This window comes from Anabrus simplex, chromosome 2, assembly GCF_040414725.1.
Source record: "Anabrus simplex isolate iqAnaSimp1 chromosome 2, ASM4041472v1, whole genome shotgun sequence".
Classification (NCBI taxonomy): Eukaryota; Metazoa; Arthropoda; class Insecta; order Orthoptera; family Tettigoniidae; genus Anabrus; species Anabrus simplex.
In genome coordinates, this window is record NC_090266.1 from 91218350 (window position 1) to 91241293 (window position 22944).

Below are 22944 nucleotides of genomic sequence, written 5' to 3' on the forward strand. Positions count from 1 at the left end.
CTCAACCCAAATACATGTGTTCAAAAGTAAAATTCCTACTCCACATACTGGAGAATGGCAATATCCTACCTGATCCTGAGAAAGTCTTGGAAATACACAACCTTAAACCTCCCAGCAATGTACCCCAATTTACGACTTATCTTGGAATGGTGAACAACGCTGCTGTGGAAAACGTGAAGATGAAAGTAACTTTCTCATGTTGTGTCACTGCCAAGTAACATAACTTGATAAAACTTGAAATATACATAGGAAGAACTGCTATATATCGTACGGTAGGCCCCTGTAAGGAATATGCCACGAGACGAACAGAAATTATACATTTATAAAGAGACAATAAACTACACGTAAGTCACAGTGACCCATAATGGTACCCTGGACATGATAAGAGAATGGACATGATTATTAGAAAGATGTGTGATCACCACAGACAGCGATACGTGCTATGCAACGTGTTCCCATGCTGGCCGCAAGATTAGTAAGGAGTTCTTGTGGTGTGGCGTTCCATTCCTCCACCAGTGTGGTTGACAACTTCTAGATGGTCATTAGTTCATGTGGACGTGCTGCAATACGTCCGCCCCCACACGTGCTCGCTGGGATTTAAGTCGGATGGAACGAGCAGGCCAGTCCATTCGCCAAATATTTTCTCGTTCCAGGAGCTCCTCCTCCTGCGCTGTTCGATGCAGTAGTGCAATGTCATCGATAAAATGGAAGTCAGGGCCGAATGCACCCCTGAAATGACGCACTGGGGAAAGGAGTACACTGTCACAATAACGTTGACCGGTGAGCGTACACAGTTTAAGAATTTGGAGATCGGTACGCCCATGCAACGCTATGCCTCCCCACACCATAACACTTGGACCAAAAATGATCATGTTCGACAATGTTCCTGGTTGCATCACATGTTCCCACCTCTCGCCAGATAAGGGTACGTCTAGAATCACTACTCAAACTGAATCTTCTCTCATCTGAGAAGAGCACGCGGCCCAAATCCTCGTCGGTCCAGACCTGATTTTCTTGGCATCATCGCAAACGTGCCGCCGATGTGTGGGTGTCAACGGAACAAAACGTAATGGTCGTCGGGCAAACGGACCACCCCCATTCAGTTACCGTGCCACTGTAGAGCGTGAGGTTGGGTGCCTTGAATTCCTGTTAAATGTGGTTGCAATCGCATCCGCGGTTTGACGTGAGTCTCGTCTTACCTTTTGCACAATGTAGCGATCATCTGCTGCTGTAGTTGATTGTGGTTGACCCCCTCCATTGTTTTGGGCAGCAGTGCCTGTGGTTAGAAATACTCTACATGCACGTGAAACAATGTTGTGATCAGTACAAAACTCCTGGGCTACACTCGTCAAACTTCGTCCTTCTAGTTTCCCGATGATTCTTCCCCGAGTGAAATCATCCAGACGTTGTCACCGGGCCATGTTGTAATGAATGACGCCACCACAGTGCATAGTAACAGCACGCTGATTGACTCACACAGTCTCGTCTCGTTCCTTCAAATGTCTCATTCTGCGGGACCAGACGCAATTGGTGCTATAGACGTGTTGACCTCACGCCATTTTTCTATGAACGTGTGGGAGACTTCTGGCAGCATGTTAATGCACTTTCATTTATTTCCACTCATTATTTGATATGTTGTGTTTTGCACTGCAGTATATATAATGTACACTAATGAAATGCATCCAGAATCTTGCCAGATTGACAGCCCTTTTACGGATAATGCTGAACAAGAATCACCAGTGGGTACGGAGACATGTACAACTGGAGGCATGGGAGAATATCAAAGGTATTCTTACATCGTCCCTGCTTCTAAAGATTATAAGGAAAAGGCTTATTTGTCAGAATTAGAGCAGATTCTTGTTCATATGTGCTGGGAGCAATTTTGGAACAGTTCCTTGGAGAATGTCATGGGTCAAGATCCCTGACTACCACGGAGCAAAGATACGTCCAAGTGGAAAGAGAGGGCTTGGCCTTGACGCGGGCGTGTCAGAGATTTCAGGCTTATGAATCGGGAGCAACTTTCGAATTGAACATGGGTTACAAATCGCTAGTAGCTTTTTTGGGAAGTAAACCAATAAGCGACGTTCCTGTGCAGATAGAGAGAGTCAGAATGTATCTCTTGAATTTTGATTATGTTGCTAAGTATGTGCCAGGCAAATTAATCACTGTTTCCGATTGTCTGTCCCGCACACACGGGGCACACATTTCAGAAGGTGGAGAATATTACGAACAGGTGTCTGCAGATAGTAAATAATGTTATGTGGCTTACGTCCTATTAATTACTCCTAAGGTTCTCGGAAACGCCGAAGGGCCTGAATTAAGTCCTGCAGGAGTTCTTTTACATGCCAGTAAATCTACCGATACGAGGCTGACGTATTTGAGCACCTTCAAATACCACCAGACTGAGCAGGGATAGAAGCTGTCAAGTTGAGGTCAGAAAGCCAGTGCCTCAACTGTCTGAGCCACTCAGCCCTAGTGTCTGCAGAGAGGAGTGCCCAAGCCTTGCCATACTCCAACTCTAACCTCCAAGAAATGAAACGAGCAGAAGAAGAGCTTGCCGAATGCAAAAAAATTGCCAGAAATATTCTACATGATGAATGGGAAAAATCGCCAGTGTTCTGGAGACATAAATCAGAGCTGAGAATTGTTAAAGTTTTTCTAACCAAAGATACGCGTATTTTTATATCACGAAAATTTCGACAGGATATGTAGTAAAAAATACATTATGGACATCAGGTATTGGTCAAATGCCGGAGACGGATCAAGTAGCCGGTGTGGTGGCCGTGATGCTCTAAGGACATGTAGAGTATTGTAACCAACTGCAGAGTATGTTTGGAAAACAGGTAGGAGCCCCGTGCTGTACCCTTAATGACTGGTGAATAGCAACAATATCCGCGACAAGTCCCAGCGGACTTGTTGAAACATAATGACAAATGGTACCTGACAATTCAAGATTATTACTCGCATTTTCTGGAGCTGGTGTTCGTAGACTGTTTGACAACACAAGCTCTTACAGCGCGATTGAAAAAACGTGTTGGCGCGTCATCGGGTACCTCTAGTTCTCCTGTCAGATGTATTTATCTTATTTTTTCTGTAGAGTTAAAAATATTTGCTGTACAGTATGAATTTGCGTGTGAAGCATTGAGCCCCAGATGCAAGCGGATGTGAAAAGCGACCTATATAGCAAAGAGGATTGTTCTAAAATGCAATGACGTCAGCCTGGGATTTCTCGAATTTAAATGGCATGAGGCCTCCGGAGAAGCCTGGAGCATGTCTTTTGATTTGATTCCCTGAGGCGACCTGCGCCTCGTGATGAGAATGAAATGATGAAGACAGCACATACACCCAATCCTCGTGCCAGGAGAATTAAACATTTATGCTCAAAATTCCTGACCATGCCGGGAATCAAACCCGGGATCCCTGCGGCCTAAGACCAAACGCTAACCATTTAGCCATGGAACCGGATATTCTCGAATATAGGAGCATTCCATTAGAATCGGGTCTTTCACCTGCCAAAGTGCTGTATGGTAGAAAGCTGCGATCCACTTTAACATCGGCAATGACTTTCCAACAGATATCACAGCAGAAGTTTAACTAATTTCGAAGGAACGGCTTTAAATAAAACTGCGGAACAAACAATATTTTGATGAAATGGGGCGCGAACGCTTCCACCTCACAAGAGATGGAGACAAGGTGAAATTGATCTGTCACGAGGAAATTGGTATTCCCCGTTCATACGTGATCCAAAATCAGGAAGTAAATTTTATTAGACGGAACAGAAGATTCCTGGAGCATGTGAGGCTTGATCAAATGTCATCAAACATTTTAGGTCATAGGGCAGCTTTCGATGCATTAGAGGAAGAGGTACTTCCACCCGCAGCTGTCGACGGCCAACATGGACGGTCAGAATTTCAGAAGCAGGAGGCGTCTAACACAAGAACTAGCGCTACAGTTCGAAGACCGCCGGTAAGCATTCAAGACTATGTACGTAATTGTACATGTGCATTCTATTGTATGGTACTGATTTTATTGAATGTGTTGATTAAATATAACAAAATCTTTTCAGTCTGTCAGGCGCACAGCAATTTCAATACAAATTGTACCTGTAAATAATACACACCATAATACTAAGGATGACATGTTCCGTTGTACAAGAACATCCTCAGATTCTATCAAATCACTTAAACATGCGTATATATGTACAGTATTATTTACATTGCATAAACTTGTCAATGATAGAGCGTTTAGTGATATTATGAACTCGTATTGACAAATAATTAATTTACAAGTATTCATACGATGAAAAAATTCTGTACTCATCTAGACTGCCGATGCTAAGTCCGTTGCTTTATCATGTACCGTTTACAGGATATCAATTTAAAATTTATCCTAAAATTCTTATACTATACAAATTTACGCAAATATGAAAATAATTTTATAACATACAAAAAGTGCTAGTCATAACAATTGATGTATTGATGCATTCATTATATCGATTCCATTGATTTATATCATCTACTTGTTTATTAATAGAAAAGAGAGATGTTGTGTTATGCAACCTCTGACATCAGGATATTGATCAAGGAGAATATAGGAGTATTGTGTTTATGGTCAGTATGTTCAGTTTTGCGGATTATTTTGAGATTGAAAAAATTAGCTGCGCTAAATATGACGGCTGAATAAAGAATTAAACCCAACATTAGAAGGTATTTTATATAAATCGATTTTTGAGATTTAAAGTAAATTTAAGGAAAATTGAATTCATTTCATGTTTCGAAAATATTTGTCATTTATCAAAACACGGGAACAACGCTAATGTTAATGTGTAGACTTCAGTGAAAAACTATAAATGCTTTATCGGACATCAATAAGAAAGTTATCCTAAAATTATTATATTATACAAATTTACGAAAATATGAAAATAATTATATCACATATAAAAAACTGCCATTCATAACAATTAATGGAGTACATTATATAATGTCGTACTATGTGCAGAAAATACGCCGGGGTTAAGACACCCTAGCATCCCTAGGTGAAAATAAAGTACAACCTCAATGTTACATTGTATTGGATTTATTGATTGATTTAGAAACTTTATAGTGTATTATTTAAAGGAAGAAAGCGAAACTACGCAGAGAATATTTTCCTGAACAAAACACAATTTCACCTCAGTTATTTACCTTTGGCCGACTATATGTTTAAACTTCTCGGAGAAGTGGGTGATTTGACGATGCAAGACCAGCAGGGTGAAGGAAAGTTATAAATATGTCAGCATTTAGAGCATTGAAGAGAAGAGTGCCAAAACATGTAATCACATAAAAATATCTGAGGAAAGAAAAGTTTAAATAAATTCAGCCGTTAGATAAATGTACCTGAGCATAATATCACCATAGTCTTCAGATAGCTTTCCTTTCTCGTTCTTGTTTAATATTCGATGGCTTTTAAGTGGTACACTGCAGCACCAAGAAGGCAGTGTATGAACAACACGAATAATTTTTGTTATGTGTATGGTTCATACTTATTGCGATGGCAGAACTTTAATATTGCATCCTTTATTAAGAAACTTAAGCTTGAAAGACATGACCAAACGTGGTCGCCACATACTACATGTAAAACATGTTTCGAAGGAATAAGACAGTGGTTTTGTGGGGAACAAAATCCCATGCTGTTTGGAATTCTCATAATTTGGTGTGAACCAAAAGTCATTATGATGATTGCTACTTCTGTCTGTGCAATGTATCGGGGTGGAACAAAGTTAAGAAATAAAAAATGAAATAGCCTGAAGGCTTAGAATCAGCTATCAGGCCTGTCCCACACACTCCAGATATTCCCGTTCCATTGCCATGACTCAGTCACTACGGCTCTCTATTTAGGGCGGTTGCCCAGGTGGCAGATTCCGTATTTCCTGTTTTCCTAGCCTTCCCTTAAATGACTTCAAAGAAATAGGAAATTAATTGAACATCTCCCTTGGTAAGTTATTCCAATTCCTGACTGCCCTTCGTATAAACGAATATTTGCCCCAATTCGCCCTCTTGAAATCCAACTTTATGTTCATATTGCGATCTTTCCTACTTTTAATGACACCACTCAAACTTAGTAGACGCCATCACTCCACTGACAGCTCGGGGACATACCTCTTAGTCAAGCAGCTCGCCTTCTTTCTCCCTAGTCTTTCCAGCACAAACTTCGCAAAATTTTTGTAACGCTACTCTTTTGTCGGAAATTACCCAGAACAAATCGAGGTGCTTTTCTTTCGATTTATTCCAGTTCTTGAATCAAGTAATCCTGGTGAGGGTCCCATACACTGGAACCATATTCTAGTTGGGATCTTAACAGTGACATACCCACTCCTTTACATTCTTACTACAACCCGTAAACACCCTCATAACCATGTGCAGAGACCTGATATTTAAGTGATTACCCCAATGAAGATCGTTTCTTATATTAACACCTAGGTACTTACAATGATCCCCATAAGGAACTTTCACCCCATCAACGCAGTAGTTAAAAATGAGAGGATTTTTCCTATTTGTGAATCTCACAACCTGGCTTAACCCACTTTATTATAATGCTATTGCCTGCTGTCCATCTCACAATATTATCGAGGTCATTTTGCAGTGGCTCACTGTCTTGGAACTTATTTATTGCTCTATGCCAACGAAGAAACTAGAGGATGTGGAGCAATCGAGTTCATCTGAGTGAACAGAACGTTTTGAAGTGGATGATGACTTCTCCCCACTCAGAAGACAAACCACAGCCCTTTGCTCAGAACTAGGTTTACAATGTAGAGATACCTAAACGACAGAAAACAGAGGAAGAATATGAGGATAAGTTACAAGCGAAACTGCTGGGGGGTTGAAACTGCAGATGAGGATATTGACGTACTCTGGCATAAAACCAAACTGGCAATAAACGTAACAGCTCAAGAGATACTTGGAGGAAAAGGTGAGCAGAATTGAAAAGAGGAGAATAGAAAGAAGTATGGTAACAAATAAAAGGGAGTAGAAGGAAGGAAAAGTGTTGATGTACTTCGGAATGACTCTGTAAACAAACAGGGGCGAAAATTCTTTCGGAGTGTGGGCCAAACAAAAACAGGGTATCAACAAAAATGAATATGGTTAAAGTTAAGGCAGACAGTGTGGTTGTATGGAAGGAGGAAATCGTAGAAATAAGGTCACAATATTTGGAAGGTTTGCTGTCAGTTAGACATAATATAGTAAGTAAAGAAAGGACTCATCTAGAACAGAAGATGAACAAGAGGACCTTTTAATAGACGATGATACAGAAGTTACTATGGCACTTTAAATTTATGGTATAAGGGGAAAAATCAAACAACCTAAGGATAATAAAGCTCCTGAGAACGATCCTATAACGTTAGAAATGGTAAAGCAATGAGTAGAAATATAAGTAAGAAGCATACATGAGAAAATTAGAGTGCTTTGGGAAACCGAATAAAATGCCAGATGATTGGAGATACTTGAAGAATGTGTCAGTGCGCAGTGCAAAATCTACCGAGGCATATCTCTCCTGAGTATTGTGTACAAAATACTCTCTATTGCTAAGACAATAGTCGCCATAAGACCTATCAGTGTCGGTGCGACGTACAGCATCTAGCAAAATAAATTGCTAAGACTAAAAGAGTATGTAGAAGGGTCGAGAGAGTGCTAAAGGAAAGGGATTATCAAGCTGGTCTCAGGGCTGGAAGATCTACTGTTGATCATGTCTTCATGGTATGTATACTATTTGGGAAAACATATGAATATAATGTACAACTGAGACATCTCTTCATAGACTTCAAACAGGCCAATGAGAAAATAAATAGGTCAGCGCTCTGGGAAACAATGCAGAGTTCCGATTTCCCACAGAAGGTAATAAAATCAACTAAAATAAATGACCGTGGAGAACAGCAGAAGCCATGTTAAAGTGGAAGGTTGTCTTTCAAGGTCATTTCGGTGGGAAAAAGTCTAAGGCAAGAGAACCCATTATCTCCAGTTTTATTTAAACTAGCACTGGAGAGAGCTTTTAGAGCGATAACTACTAACCCAAGAGGCAATGTATACAGTAGAGCTGTACAAATCCTAGCCTACGCAGATGATGTTACGATCACAGCCTTAAGTATGAAAGCTCAAAAATCAGTGTTCAGAGAGTTTGAAACGGATGCCAAAGTCCTTAGTTTGGAGTTCCATCAACCAAAGTCTAAGTACATAAGTGACAGGACAAGAAGAAACAGTGAGTCTCCATATTTTCTGTTACATCTTTGAAGCAGTAGACAGCTTCATATATCTTCGTTCGGTTGTAACATCAGAAAAATGTGGAGGCGAATATGATAAATCGTATTAAAGCTGCCAATAGAGCGTACAGAGAATTGTACTCTTTCCTGTGAAGTAAAACTAAAAGCAGGAAATTAAAACTGACTCTCTATAAAACGGTGATCAAACTGATCCTAATTTTCGGCAGTGAGGTATAGGCATTGACTGAGGCCAGGGAGTAGAATCTGGATGTCTGGGAAAGGAAAGTGTTAAAGAAGATAAAGGAGATATATGGAAGATTAGAACCAACGAAGAAATAAGTGTCTTATATAAAGAATCTGACATGGTAGCCTCAGTCCAAGTAGGAATAATAAGATGGGTAGTGCATGTACAACGGATGAAAGAAAGATACCTAATGAAGGCTCTAACAGTCATCCTGGAGGTAGAAGAATGAGAAGTTAACCCCGTGTGAGATGGTTTGATGAGGTGAAGGTGGATTTTAGAGCTATTGGAGTGGAGAGATGGAGTAAATGTCTAGAAGATCGAGTCTATTGGAGATCAGTGATCAAGGAGGCCAAGGTTCTCAGAGGACCGTAGTGCCATGAAGTAAGTAAATAAGTAAAGTAGTTGCGACGTAGTCCAGACATTCGCACGAGTTCGGGAATGCGCAAACAGGATGTGGTAGCAGTCAGGTGACGCTGTTGTCGATGTGTACTGTGCTTTTGACGGGTATCCAATTGGCAGTGTTGTTGCTGTGTGGCGTTGGAAGTGTCCATTTCACCGCTCTAAGGAATGTTTCGAAAGGTGATCAGCGTTCGTGAATTAAAATCGAGGTTGCCGGTAGGAAAAAAGCATCAGAATATTATCGAGGATTACTTGAAGCCTGTGGAGAGAATGCATTACAGTATCCATTCCTAAGATTTTTATTACTTTCCAGAAACATTCCCTGCTGCTTGATTTAGTCTTCCCAGGTTATTATCAAAATACTCCAACGACTTCCTTTTGGATTCAGCAAGTACTGTATTTCTTTCGCTCTGTTTCTTTCATCTGTGTACTGTTCCCTGTCAGCATCAGCCCTTATTTGGAGTAATTACTGATAAGCCTTCTTTTTACGTTTACAAGCTGCTCTCACTTCATCATCCCACCAAGATCTTCAATTTTTCCATCTTTACACACAGGTGTTCCTAGGCATTCCCTTACTGTTGCTACAACGGCATTCCTGTATGCCACCCATTCTCTTTCTATATTCTGAACCAGCTTACTATCCACAGTTCGGAACATCTCACTAATCATATCCATGTACTTCTGTTTAACATCCTCGTCCTGGAAATTTTCTACACTTATTCGTTTGCAAACAGATTTCTCTTTTTCCTCCCTATGCCTAGAGATACTTGGTTCACTACAGATCAGTTAGTGGTCTGTTTCATCGAAAAATCCCCGAAAACCCGTACATTCCTAACAGATTTCCTGAATTCGAATTCGGTTAATATACATTCTATTATGGATCTGGTACCCCTAACCCCCCATGAGATTCCTCCAACTGCCAAACCTACCCACATCATTTTCTCGTTTACGTGTCTAACAGAAACTATGTTGCGTGAAATAGTATTCATTATGAACAGCCCTACCTCTGCCCTTCCCTTTTTAACACCCGCCAAGTACACTTTACAATCTCCTGTCTCTTCGTCGTTTTCTCACCTTAACCGAATATCACTTACTCCTAGCACATCCATATGCATCCACTTTGCTAACTCAGCCAGTTCTACTTTCCTTCTTCCATAAGCCCCATTAATACTGATAGCTCCCCATCGAATTCCATTTCGTTCGTCAATTTGTTTCCAAGGAGTTCCTCGCCTGTCAAATGAGAGTGGGACTCCGTTACTCCCATAGGGGCAAGTTATCAAATAGGTACAAATTAATGATTGGGTGGAGGCGAACCATAAGCCAATCACTATAGAAATAATGAGCCAAGATATGAAGTGCAGGATGTGGTTTACGATAGCCTAAAGCAGAGGAAGAGACAAAGGTATCGTTGGCGAGAAGAATGAGGTAATTCATTCAGGGAGGTCTTCAGTGGAGATACTGAATCACGAAAATGGGCATTTTTACCAGCACAGCATGCAATTACAGATAAATCAATTGAAGTACATGAGACTCAAAAACTGTAAACCTACACAATATCATAGAATATAAATAACTTCGAAGACACGGGCAGAAATTCCATTCAACCCTCTTCTTCTCATACTTTCAGTGACAAAACTATCATCTTGTGACCCACAATGTCATAACATTCATATTTTCTCATGAAAAGACGCTACGGTCTACTCTTGGTGTCCCACCTGAACGACAGGACAGGTGAGATTGTAACTAGTTTACACAGTTCTTAAGTTTTAGTAGTCTTAATTCATCCTCGTGGACTGGTACTTGTCTCCTTAAGTTGCACTACGGTTGTCGATGTTAGTTTGACCTGGCGTTATTCCTGAAGTTAGGACTTCCGTTTTCATGTTTAATGCATCTACATGGTGCACACATTAATATACATTGTGCTGTCCTTAAAATACGGTATAACAGTCCCAACTTGAAGGTCTTATGTTCTAAGCATTCGTTTTCTATCATAATACATACATATCAGGTTCCCTCTTAAAGGAATTGGAGAGATCTTTCTTTCATTAATACACTGATAAGCAAATTATCTTAGAATTTCCTGTCATAATACTTCCTTATGAGATTTCCTCCCCGAGATTTAATTCTGTTACAGTAAGTCCGGTATTCTTCCTATATTCATGACGCGATGATCAACATCGTGCGTTTTTAAGAAGTGATTAAATGCTTCTTGTGAATTTTGAAAAAGAACATTTTTTTCCTTTATCAGTGTAAAATTTTAAGTGTGGTAATGGTTTCTAGTTGTCTTGAATTCTATTTTTCTTGAACATCAAACTTCCAACATTTTACATAAATATATTTCAAAATTTGAAACGTTACATCATTTTCTTACAGTATTTGTTTAAATGTAGGCTTCCAGTTTGACAGCTGAGCCGATGAACATGGGCAGTATTTAAATATTTATCATTAGAAATTTGCAATGAAATTAACAATTAAATAATTAGGCAGGGACATGGAATGATCGATTTAGCAGCTGTGATTTTAAATTTAAAAAGGCCCACGGATAAAAAATTTTCAGCCGTATTTAGTTATATTTAATCACATATTGTAAATTTTTAGTTCACACTTTTTAGATTATTTGGATGATTTTTAGGTATTAAGTATACTTGCCAAACTAAAAACTTATATTGTCACTTTAATTTTAATATTCTCCAAGCTTAAAATTAATAACGGTTTCCATAGTATTATACTATCATGACATCCGGCTCCATGGCTGAATGGTTAGCGTGCTGGTCTATAGTTACCGGGGTCCCAGGTTCGATTCCCTGCAGGGCCGAGAATTTTAACTGTCATCGCTTAATTTCGCTGGCACGGGGGCTGGGTAAATGTGGCGTCTTCATCACATTTCGTCCCAATTACGACGCACAAGTCGCCTACGGGTGTCAAATCAAAAGACCTGCATCTGGCAAGCCGAACTTCTCCTAGGACATTCCTTTTACTAAAGGCCATAGCCGTTTCATTTTTCACTGCTATCCTGAGTAAACTTCCTGTATATTGAGTTTATATTGAGTTAGTGATAAAAGATTCAGCCAATTAATGGTACATAATTCTAAAATTCTGTTATCCTTCAATTTGGGTATCCCTAGGGCTACTGTACGAATTTCTTGCATAGATTGTATAACATATTGACATTTAAACAAATGTAAATAAATGTCTTCATCTCTCCACAGATTACCTGTTTCGGCGAGGGATAAGGCGACCCAGACTGATCCAGAAAAACCATAAGAACTAGAGAAACCATCTCATAGGATGGTTTAAACCATCACCAAGTTATGTAAAAATATATATTATAATGTACTGTATAAATTGTATCATTTAATTATATAAATTTGTATTGTTTTTCTAAATACTCTACGCAAAGTAAGCATCTCCCTATTCCTATTTACTACCATGAGAATGTACAGGAAATGTTATGCTAAGGTAACATAGGTGGAATCTTTGCATGCGTGAATTCTCCGCTGTACAGCAGTCTGCAGCTGCTCAGTTGCTGACATCGTGATTTTGAAGCTGATGAAGTTGTAAGCAAACTAGCTCAAAGTATTATGCCTTTATTCAGAGCAGGGGGAATTAATTGTTGCAAGAATATATTAGGATGTTTGGTATAATTTTCCTGAATATGAGTACAGAAATCCAAGGAAGCTTGCTGGAAATGTAATACCCACAGTCTGGAGAAATAAGAAGTTGCCTATTAGAGTACAAACATACATGCATACGTACATACAAGCAGATGAGCTATGTATGTTCTAAAACAATGGAAGCTATGTCAGCATTTTCCCACAAGGTCATTGACACTTAGTAGGGGAGATCTGAAATTTTCCTGAGTCAGCAAAACATTTTCGTGGAGGCAAGGTCATTGACCCGTAGTCAATGACGTCAATGTGTTGTCAAACCTTACGCACCTGAAACGGCCTAACCTCACGTAGGTAAGGTTATGACGTCACAATGATGTCTTAACCTAACCTGCAACCACGAACGCTAACTTAACCTTATTGGGTTAGGTTAGGGATCGAGGTTTTGTAATTCTGGGAGGGTGGACAGGGTCCTCTCCACCCTCCCAGGGGGCTAACACCCTGGCCCCTACCAAAAATAGTGGAAAGGTGAGAGATAGATTGCTCTCTCTCTCTCTCTCAAAGGACCACCTCTCTGGTCCTCGACGAAAAATATTGCCGGCTTCTTAGCCAGGCATGGCCACCTTCCCTTGCGGGAAAGTGGCAGCCGATCGCTCTCTGTACTGACATTTATTTCATGGTCGTGTAGGTATGCACGAAGAGTGGAGGGAATGCAACTACGAATGCGCACTGAGGAGAGAGAGAACAGCGCAGTCACGCGGGGACTTGGCAAATAACTATCTAGCGTCTGCGCACTGTGGAGAGCTTGACTACAGCGTAGTCACGCGGGAGGACTTGGCAAGTGCACGCTCTCGTGTGGACTTTTTGTAAGTTACTGTTAGCAAAATACGAACCGATCACGCAACAGATACATCACCGCCCACACCTATTCGGAGACTTCACGAGTTACTCTGATCAAATGACTAACAGATCACGCTTGTGACATATCAAACAAACTGTTGCAGAGGTTGCGCCACCTAGCAGGTAGTCGGTAAAAATTGTCAACATACTACGCACTAAACAAAACCAAACCAAACCAAACCACATGGCACTAGAGCCCTTGAAGGGCCTTGGCCTATCAAGCGACCGCTGCTCATCCCGAAGGCCTGCAGATTACGAGGTGTCTTGTGGTCAGCAAGACGAATCCTCTCGGCCGTTATTCTTGGCTTCCTAGACCGGGATATTACACACTAGCACAATATATTCGAGTCAACTGGTGATTCTGCTTTTTAAATAAACCTCTAGGTATTGGAAAAGTAGAAAAATTGTTATTAATAACGATCAACTCCATCGCTGACAACTCAGCTGAGAAAACGGTTAAGAATAGCCGGGCTGTTTGGATCTGATATGCATCCTCCACCAAACAGAGGAAGTGAGCAAGATGGCGAAACGCTTAACAATTTCGAATGTATAGAATGCAGGTTTAGAACATACAATGTCTGTTGTTATCCCAACTTGTTCATATATTTCAAATATACATGTATTTTGTAATGAACAGAAAAGGTTTGAACAGTCAGCATACAATATCTCGTGTTCTGAACAGAAAGAGAACATCTACGTATTTATTTTTGGTGAATGAACACTCACCGTGTTAACATTTACAAGAAGAGTCGGGAACTGAGGCACTTTGAAAGGAAGAGTTAACAGTAGATACTTTTGGATGGTTCGGCCTTCTCCTTCTCCTCCGGCTCTCGGGATGCCTCCTCCACATTGCTATGCTGGTTAAGACTGCATGCTTAGCCTCACACCCGCCATCCTGGAGGGGCTTAACCTTACTTTTCACGCGTAAGGGAGCAAGCCTAAACTCATGGAGGGCCTAACCTCAGTTTTACGTCGAGATGCCCTTTCTGACACCTAAGAGAGCGAGCTTAACCTCACAGACGGTATCTTGGAGAGGCTTGACCTTACTTTTTACATGCAAGACAGCAAGTCTAACCCCAGAGCCGCTATCTGGGAAGGGCCTAACCTCAGTTTTGCGGCTGGATGCCCTTCCCCACCCCATATTGTGTAGTAGGGCAATGGGTATTCTCGAGACGTTATTTTCAGTACTAGGGCAATGGAGATTAGCATAAGAGAGCACAGCTAACCACATGGAGGAGCCTAACCAAAGTTCTAGGCCGGATGCCCTTCCCGACGCAATTGCACACGATGGCTGATATACACAGGTCCTCGTGAGACGGCTTAAGGGCGCTTGCGAAAGATGGCTGCTGCTCTTAGGAGACTCCCTAGGAACGCTTGCGCAAGATGGCGCCTATCTAATTCTATAAGATGGCGGCTGTACACAGCTCCTTATGAGATGGCTTAAGGGCGCTTGCGCAATATGGCGGCTATATATAGGCTCTTATGAGAAGGCCTAGGTGTGCTTGCGCAAGATGGCTGCTACTCTTATGAGACGGCCTAGGGACGCTTGGGCTAGATGGCGGCTATACACAGGCTCTTATAAAGGAAGCTAGCTTAGAGGCAACTGCACAAGTACGGCCGCTGTTATGAAGATCCTTATGCATGCGGTGGAGGGCAATTTGAAATTCCACGTCATCTTGTTTGTAAACAAAGCCACGTGCTTTTGACCGCGGTCAGCGGTCTTCTTTAATCAACAGAGCACCGTGCTGCCATCTTTAGCTACTACATTTGTAATTTGGTGGCGGGCAATTTGAAAATATTCCACGTGCTTTTTTGACAGCTGCCATCTTTAAATAAGACAGCATCTTGCTGCCATCTTTAGCTGCTACCTTAGGTACGTGATAGCGGGCAATTTGAAAAATTCCACGTGCTTTTTTGACAGCTGTCAGTGGCCATCTTTAATCAACAGAGCATCGTGCTGCCATCTTTAGCTACTACCTTTGAAATGTGGTAGCGGGCAAATTGAAAAAATCCACGTGCTTTTTAGACAGCTGTCAGCGGCCATCTTTAAATAAGACAGCATCGTGCTGCTACAGTATCTTTAGCTACTACCTTTGAAACGTGGTAGCGGGCTATTTGAAAAAATTCCACGTGCTTTTCTGACAGCTGTCCGCCGCCATCTTTAACTACATGCGCATTGCTTACTACTACTACGTTGACGGAGGTAAAACATTATATCGCGGGACTTAGCCACGCCGCAAGCAAGTAAGCTGCCCTTCTCAACTTACTACGATCATAGTTATAAAGCAAGCTGCCCTTCTGAACATACTATTCTCTTAGTTTTTAAACCAAGATGCTGTTAGAGATCCCGGCTGTGGGCGATTGCACAGGATGGCGTCTATACATGAGCTATTATGAGACGGCCTAGGGGCGATTGAGCAAAATGGCGGCTATACACAGGCTCTTATGGAGAAAGCTAGCTTAGAGGCTACTGCACATGATGGGGGCTATACGTAGGCTGCTATGGCCTCCTCCTCCTTCTCTGTCAAGGCATAGCTTTTTATCTCTATCGAACAAGTTTAAACATGCATTGCGATGCCTAGAGTGAACACGTGCTATTATTCTGTTTTTCAACCTACAGCGATGACGTCATCATAGTTGTGCGTGTTTAGACTTGATCACATACTTACGAAGCTGCTGTTTAAGAAGATCTATTGCTGTGTTCAGAACATAGTATGACTAGAATCGCATGCCGTTACCTACAACGAGGGTTCAGAACACTAAATAAGTGGTTAAGACTAGAATCACATATTATAGTTTGATGTCGTTACCGGTACCTACAACAAGTGTTGAGAACAATAACTAAGTGATTAAGACTAGAATCGCATACTATAGACTATGTTGTTACCTACAACAAGTGTTAAGAACACTGTTTACTACATTGCAAGATGTACTTTTGTAGAAAAAACAAAACTAGAATCGAACAACAGAACACTGTTCAGAGGGATACATTTGTAGATGGATTCAAAAATAAAATTCCCTTCTCAACATACTTACTGAGCTGTTCTTCTCTTAGTAAGCTGAGACGATAATATACTTACGATTCTGCTGTTTTAAACACCTTCTTTCTTGACATACTTAGATAGATAGGTAGATAGATAGATAGATAGATAGATAGATAGATAGATAGATAGATAGATAGATAGATAGATAGATAGATAGGTAGGTAGGTAGACATGGTTTATTTTAACTGGCAAAGTTAGGGACACGTGTCCCTGTCTTACACTTAACCAGTGAAATACATAAATAACATAAAAATATATAAAATACTGAATAAATGAAAAAGAGACTGAAACAAATTACTATGGTACTACGCTATCCTGCTGTACATAAACATAACTATTATAATACGCAATATAAATTAACATTTTGCTTCCTATAAAGAAATTAACATACAACATACAACGAATTACAATTTCAATAATAATAATAATAATAATAATAATAATAATAATAATAATAATAATAATAATAATAATAATAATAATTAATTTGTCCAATTCCAGAAATATATCACATTGACGAATGTTACAGTTTTCGTGTGTTTACTGTGGGTGAAAAACATTGCAAAATGGGGATAGGGATAAGGATAACTATGCCGGAAACCACAGCTGAGTACTTTCTAACACTATTCAATAATAATAATAATAATAATAATAATAATAATAATAATAATAATAATAATAATAATAATAGTCTAATAATAATAATAAAAAGAAGAAAGAAGAAAGACGAAGGAGAAGAAGACTGTCGCACTACGAGCTCGTTTCATAGAGATATTTTGAGCACATACTTTTAAATCTTCCGTGGTTTGATATCCCTCTGACCTCCTGCGGAAGGAAGTTCCATTCACGGCTGGCCACAACAGTGAAGGAATTGTTGTAGGTTGAGGATTTATGCTTAGGAATAGCGAGCAATGTCGAGCTCAGCGCTCTGGTGTTTTTATCATGGTGTTCAGAAAGGCTATGGAATCGTTCATACAGGTAAGATGGGGATTGTAAGGTAAGGATTCGGTGCAATGATGTCAGGGTATGCAGCTTGCGTCTGTCGTCAAGGCGTAGCCATCCGAGGTCGACGTAAGACTGGGTAACATGATCTGAAAATTTCAGACTACATATAAATCTTACACAGGCATTCTGTGCACGTTGTAGTTTATCTCGAAGCGCGGTTTTTACATCTTTATAAACTACGTCACAATAATCGAATATTGGAAGAACGAGGGTTTCAACTAATTTCTTCTTTAAACTGAACGGAAAAGTAAATTTGAAATTGTTTAATGTGTGCAACGTAGCAAAAACTCGTCTACTGACAGATATTATCTGATCTGTCCACGAGAGGTGCTGGTCAATGGTTACTCCGAGACTTTTTACGCTCTTGCAAAAGGGCAAAGCTTGATTTTGAAGTTGTACGTCAGGGATAGACATGCGGTAATTTCTGGAAATAAGTCTTGGGTGGGCAATTACTATAGTTTGGGACTTTTTTGGGTTCAAAATAAGTCCATGCTGGGAAGACCATTTACTTATGGCCTCTAGATCCATGTTAATTTGCTCGATTGCTGTCGAAACGTCTGTTGGGTTTGCATGGATGTTTAATTGTACGTCGTCAGCATAGATGTGACGTTTACAATGTGTCAGCTGTTTAGCTAGGTCGTTGATATAGACAGAAAATAGCAAAGGAGCAAGGGTTGACGCTTGTGGGACACCTCTTTTCACATAATGCCACGAAGAAAATGCACCTTGATTGATGACACGTTGTTGACGTTCGTGTAAATAAGCTCCCAACCATCTCAGAGTACTGTAGGAGAACCCTAGGTGATGAAGTTTGGATAGGAGCAACTCATGATCTACAGAGTCAAATGCTTTGCTGAAGTCCAATAATACTAGGATAGTCAGTTTTTGCTCGTCAATAGCCTGTCTTATATCGTCCGTCACGCTTAGTAAGGCAGTACATGTACTGTGATTGCGTCGGAAACCTGACTGGTGTGGGTCTAATATATCGTGGTCGTTGAGATAGTTGGTGATTTGATTATGCACAATGTGTTCGAGTCCCTTGGCTACTAATGACAGTATAGGTCTGCAGTCACTGTTTAGTCAAGGAGATTTTGTCTTCGGTAAAGGATGCACCAGGGCCAGTTTCCAGACAGTTGGAAATACACTATTTTGAAGGGAGAAATTGTATATGAATGTCAATACTGGAATAATAGCGTCGATAATTTTCTTTAGCATTATAACACATATATTCTCCACCCCTGTGGATTTAGTTGTAATTCGCATGATAGCCACTTTCACTTAAAGGGGTGAGACATAACTAAAATAAAATTTGTCTCTGCCTACGGGGGGTGTGTTGTAATTTGCACACATTTTCTTTTGCTTCTTCGTTTAATTGTACATGGGAGGATACGAAGTGATTATTCAATTCATTAAGAGAAACTTCCAAATCGTCTACATTGTCCGGTTTATTTAGTCCAAAATGGCGGATTGACTTCCATAAAGTAGCGGGTCTTACGTCAGGTTTTATAAGGTCATGGGCGTACCGTAGTCGAGCGTTTCTTACTGTCTGAGTCATTTTATTACGTAGTCGCTTGTAATAGATAAAGTTTTCCTCTGTCGGGTAAGGTTTATACACTGACTGACAGAGCAAATGCAACACCAAGAAGGAGTGGTCAGAACTTTATGCCAATTGCAGGGTAGACTGACGTCACTGAGGTATGCTCATGATGTGAAATGCGCCGCTGTGCTGCGCACGTAGCGAACGATAAATGGGACACGGCGTTGGCGAATGGCCCACTTCGTACCGTGATTTCTCAGCCGACAGTCATTGTAGAACGTGTTGTCGTGTGCCACAGGACACGTGTATAGCTAAGAATGCCAGGCCGCCGTCAACGGAGGCATTTCCAGCAGACAGACGACTTTACGAGGGGTATGGTGATCGGGCTGAGAAGGGCAGGTTGGTCGCTTCGTCAAATCGCAGCCGATACCCATAGGGATGTGTCCACGGTGCAGCGCCTGTGGCGAAGATGGTTGGCGCAGGGACATGTGGCACGTGCGAGGGATCCAGGCGCAGCCCGAGTGACGTCAGCACGCGAGGATCGGCGCATCCGCCGCCAAGCGGTGGCAGCTCCGCACGCCACGTCAACCGCCATTCTTCAGCATGTGCAAGACATCCTGGCTGTTCCAATATCGACCAGAACAATTTCCCGTCGATTGGTTGAAGGAGGCCTGCACTCCCGGCGTCCGCTCAGAAGACTACCATTGACTCCACAGCATAGACGTGCACGCCTGGCATGGTGCCGGGCTAGAGCGACTTGGATGAGGGAATGGCGGAACGTCGTGTTCTCCGATGAGTCACGCTTCTGTTCTGTCAGTGATAGTCACCGCAGACGAGTGTGGCGTCTGCGTGGAGAAAGGTCAAATCCGGCAGTAACTGTGGAGCGCCCTACCGCTAGACAACGCGGCATCATGGTTTGGGGCGCTATTGCGTATGATTCCACGTCACCTCTAGTGCGTATTCAAGGCACGTTAAGTGCCCACCGCTACGTGCAGCATGTGCTGCGGCCGGTGGCACTCCCGTACCTTCAGGGGCTGCCCAATGCTCTGTTTCAGCAGGATAATGCCCGCCCACACACTGCTCGCATCTCCCAACAGGCTCTACGAGGTGTACAGATGCTTCCGTGGCCAGCGTACTCTCCGGATCTCTCACCAATCGAACACGTGTGGGATCTCATTGGACGCCGTTTGCAAACTCTGCACCAGCCTCGTACGGACGACCAACTGTGGCAAATGGTTGACAGAGAATGGAGAACCATCCCTCAGGACACCATCCGCACTCTTATTGACTCTGTACCTCGACGTGTTTCTGCGTGCATCGCCGCTCGCGGTGGTCCTACATCCTACTGAGTCGATGCCGTGCGCATTGTGTAACCTGCATATCGGTTTGAAATAAACAACAATTATTCGTCCGTGCCGTCTCTGTTTTTTCCCCAACTTTCATCCCTTTCGAACCACTCCTTCTTGGTGTTGCATTTGCTCTGTCAGTCAGTGTATTTCCTATGAGCTGCATCCCGCTTAGCCATCATTGCTCTAATATCATCATTTAGCCACGGGGATAGTCTTTTACAGACCCGTGCTGTTCGTATAGGGGCATGTTTGTCAAAATTATGTGGTATCATGCTATTGAAAGTGGTGACCATGTCGTCAATATTAGTTTTATGAGTTATCTCCTGCCACGGCATCTAAAAAGCGTCTTCCAATAATTTATCGTTGTTAATACGGCTATAGTCTCGGTAAGTCACGTACTTAGGTTTATGCTTGGGCCATTGCAGTGCGTATGACATATAGATGATGTCATGGGCTGACAGTCCGGGAGCAGATGTCTGGCCGTGATGTAATACTCTGTCAGGGTTGTTCTTTACTATTAGGTCCAGTAGTGTGTGTGTGAAGTTTTAGTGTGGTGAGTGGGAGAAAGTGGGAGGATCGCCATGCTGCATGCCTGAAACGTATTCAATAGATGGGTGGTTTCGGAAGAATCTGGATCTAGAAGGTTTGTATTGAAATCTCCCATCATTATAAAATGTTCGTACATAGGTAACAATCTGTTAATATCCGTCTCTAAGTCATCCAGACGGCGAGCTTTAGGCGGTTTGTATACAACACCTACCAAGCATTTCACAGTAGCGACCTGTATCTCTAGGAACATGTACTCAGGTTTACGCTCGTACTGTTGAGGTGACTGACAGATAATTTGAGGTTTCAAGCGCGAAGAGACAAAGGCACAGACCCACCTCCCCCTTTGCCAAGCCTGTCATTCCTCAGAAGGCAGTAGTCAGGGAATTCCAGATTCTTAGCCTGATGTTTGACTTTCAACCAACTTTCACTGCATAAGATGATGTCAAAGGACAGTGGAATGAAAATCGCTTTTAGTTCATCTATACGAGTTTGAGAAACTAAACTCTGGGCATTAAGATGACATATGTGAAGTGCGCTTTTATGTCTATTTAGGGCTGACTGGAGAATCTGTGTTGTAGCTTCAAGGGGTGGGGTTCGGGTCAATGGACTAGCAGGTAGACAGGTTGAAGGGATGGGTGGGGAAAGGGAAGTGTGACAAGGAAAAGTATTTCTATGGTCAGAGGGATTACTGCTGTTAGTGCTATGCAATGCCAATTGCTAAAATGAAAACTAACTAGAAGGAGAACACAGCATGCGAATACATCCAATGAATAATCAGCAATTTACGTTTTTTAGATAGCTAAATTGTTTATAATAATAATAAAATTAATAATAATAATAATAATAATAATAATAATGATAACGTGCAACAGCAGATTAGGCGTACAGAATAACTCGAGTAGGAGCTTATTCTACGTAGTGTTGATGTTAGATCTATGTAGACGTAAATACGGGGGCCTGACTTAAATTAGAACCAGTTATAAAAATGATTACGGAGTAAGTCAATCGACAGATGGTAGGATAAGAAGACAGATAAGCTAATAGATATTCAGGTCAATTAATACGGTAAATGGATGGATAGGTAGATAGATAGATAGATAGATAGATAGATAGATAGATAGATAGATAGATAGATAGATAGATAGATAGATAGATAGATAGATAGATAGATAGATAGCAGGGGCGAATGCTGGTCATGAAAGTCAGGCTTGCTCTTCCATTCGTGAAAGTTGGTGGGGTGGGACATGCATATTTCTGAATGAATAAAATTTATAAACCCAATAATCGCTAAATCACATGAACATTTTAATCATCGGTTACATGAACATGCATTCAAACTGGTTATGTCACACCTACAAGAATGGCCAAAGGAATAACAATCAGACACATTTTATAATTATTAAGAAATCATGACAAGCCAGTGAACGTCAAACTATGTACACAGAAAAATTGCTACTATTTATTAAATCTTCCTACTTGAAAACAAACTCTACTCTGCGGCTTCTCTTTACAAAACCATCAATAACTTCATCATAGAAAGAGGACTGTAATCTAATTTTTGCAAGCAATCCTTTTTCAATCGACAACATAGCTAATGATGATGTCCTCTCCTGGCATTGAGTCGATCTGCAATATGTATTAATGCGTCTCAGTGTTGAAAAAGAACGTTCTGCAGAGGATGTAGTAGCAGGAATTGTTGCTACAAGTTTGATGAGCTTGAAAATTTCTGGCATACCCATGTACAATTTATTAGTATGCATAAACTGCATTAAGTCTGAAACACTTTTCTCTTTAAAATCAGAAGATGAATACATCACACTTAATTCTGTTTTTAAGCGAACAATGTCGAAAAATGACCCATAGGTCTTTTCTAGGGCAGTAACATCACTGTCTGGAAACCTATTTCTGTGCTTCTCAAACAAATCACAATCCAACAGCAAGAAGAACACAAATTTCTTTATGCATTTAAAACGCTCTCCTATTTGGACAAATGCATTGTCAATAATTTCATTGAATAGACGTTTGTATTTTGATTTTTCTGGTTCATCACTAATTCTTCGATTTTAGAGCACAGCT

At 41.1% G+C, this 22944-nt stretch overlaps 2 long non-coding RNA genes across 2 annotated transcripts in view; one reads left to right on the plus strand and one right to left on the minus strand.

Annotated features, from left to right (window-relative positions):
* The window catches only part of LOC137498619 (uncharacterized), a 292912-nt gene extending 280733 nt beyond the window's left edge, over window positions 1–12179 (plus strand). The window contains exon 3 of the long non-coding RNA XR_011017874.1: window positions 12086–12179. This is a non-coding gene — a long non-coding RNA (uncharacterized lncRNA). The remainder of the gene's footprint in view (window positions 1–12085) is intronic.
* LOC137498618 (uncharacterized) overlaps window positions 1–22944 on the minus strand; it is a 305338-nt gene that overhangs the window by 270025 nt on the left and 12369 nt on the right. The window lies entirely within an intron of this gene.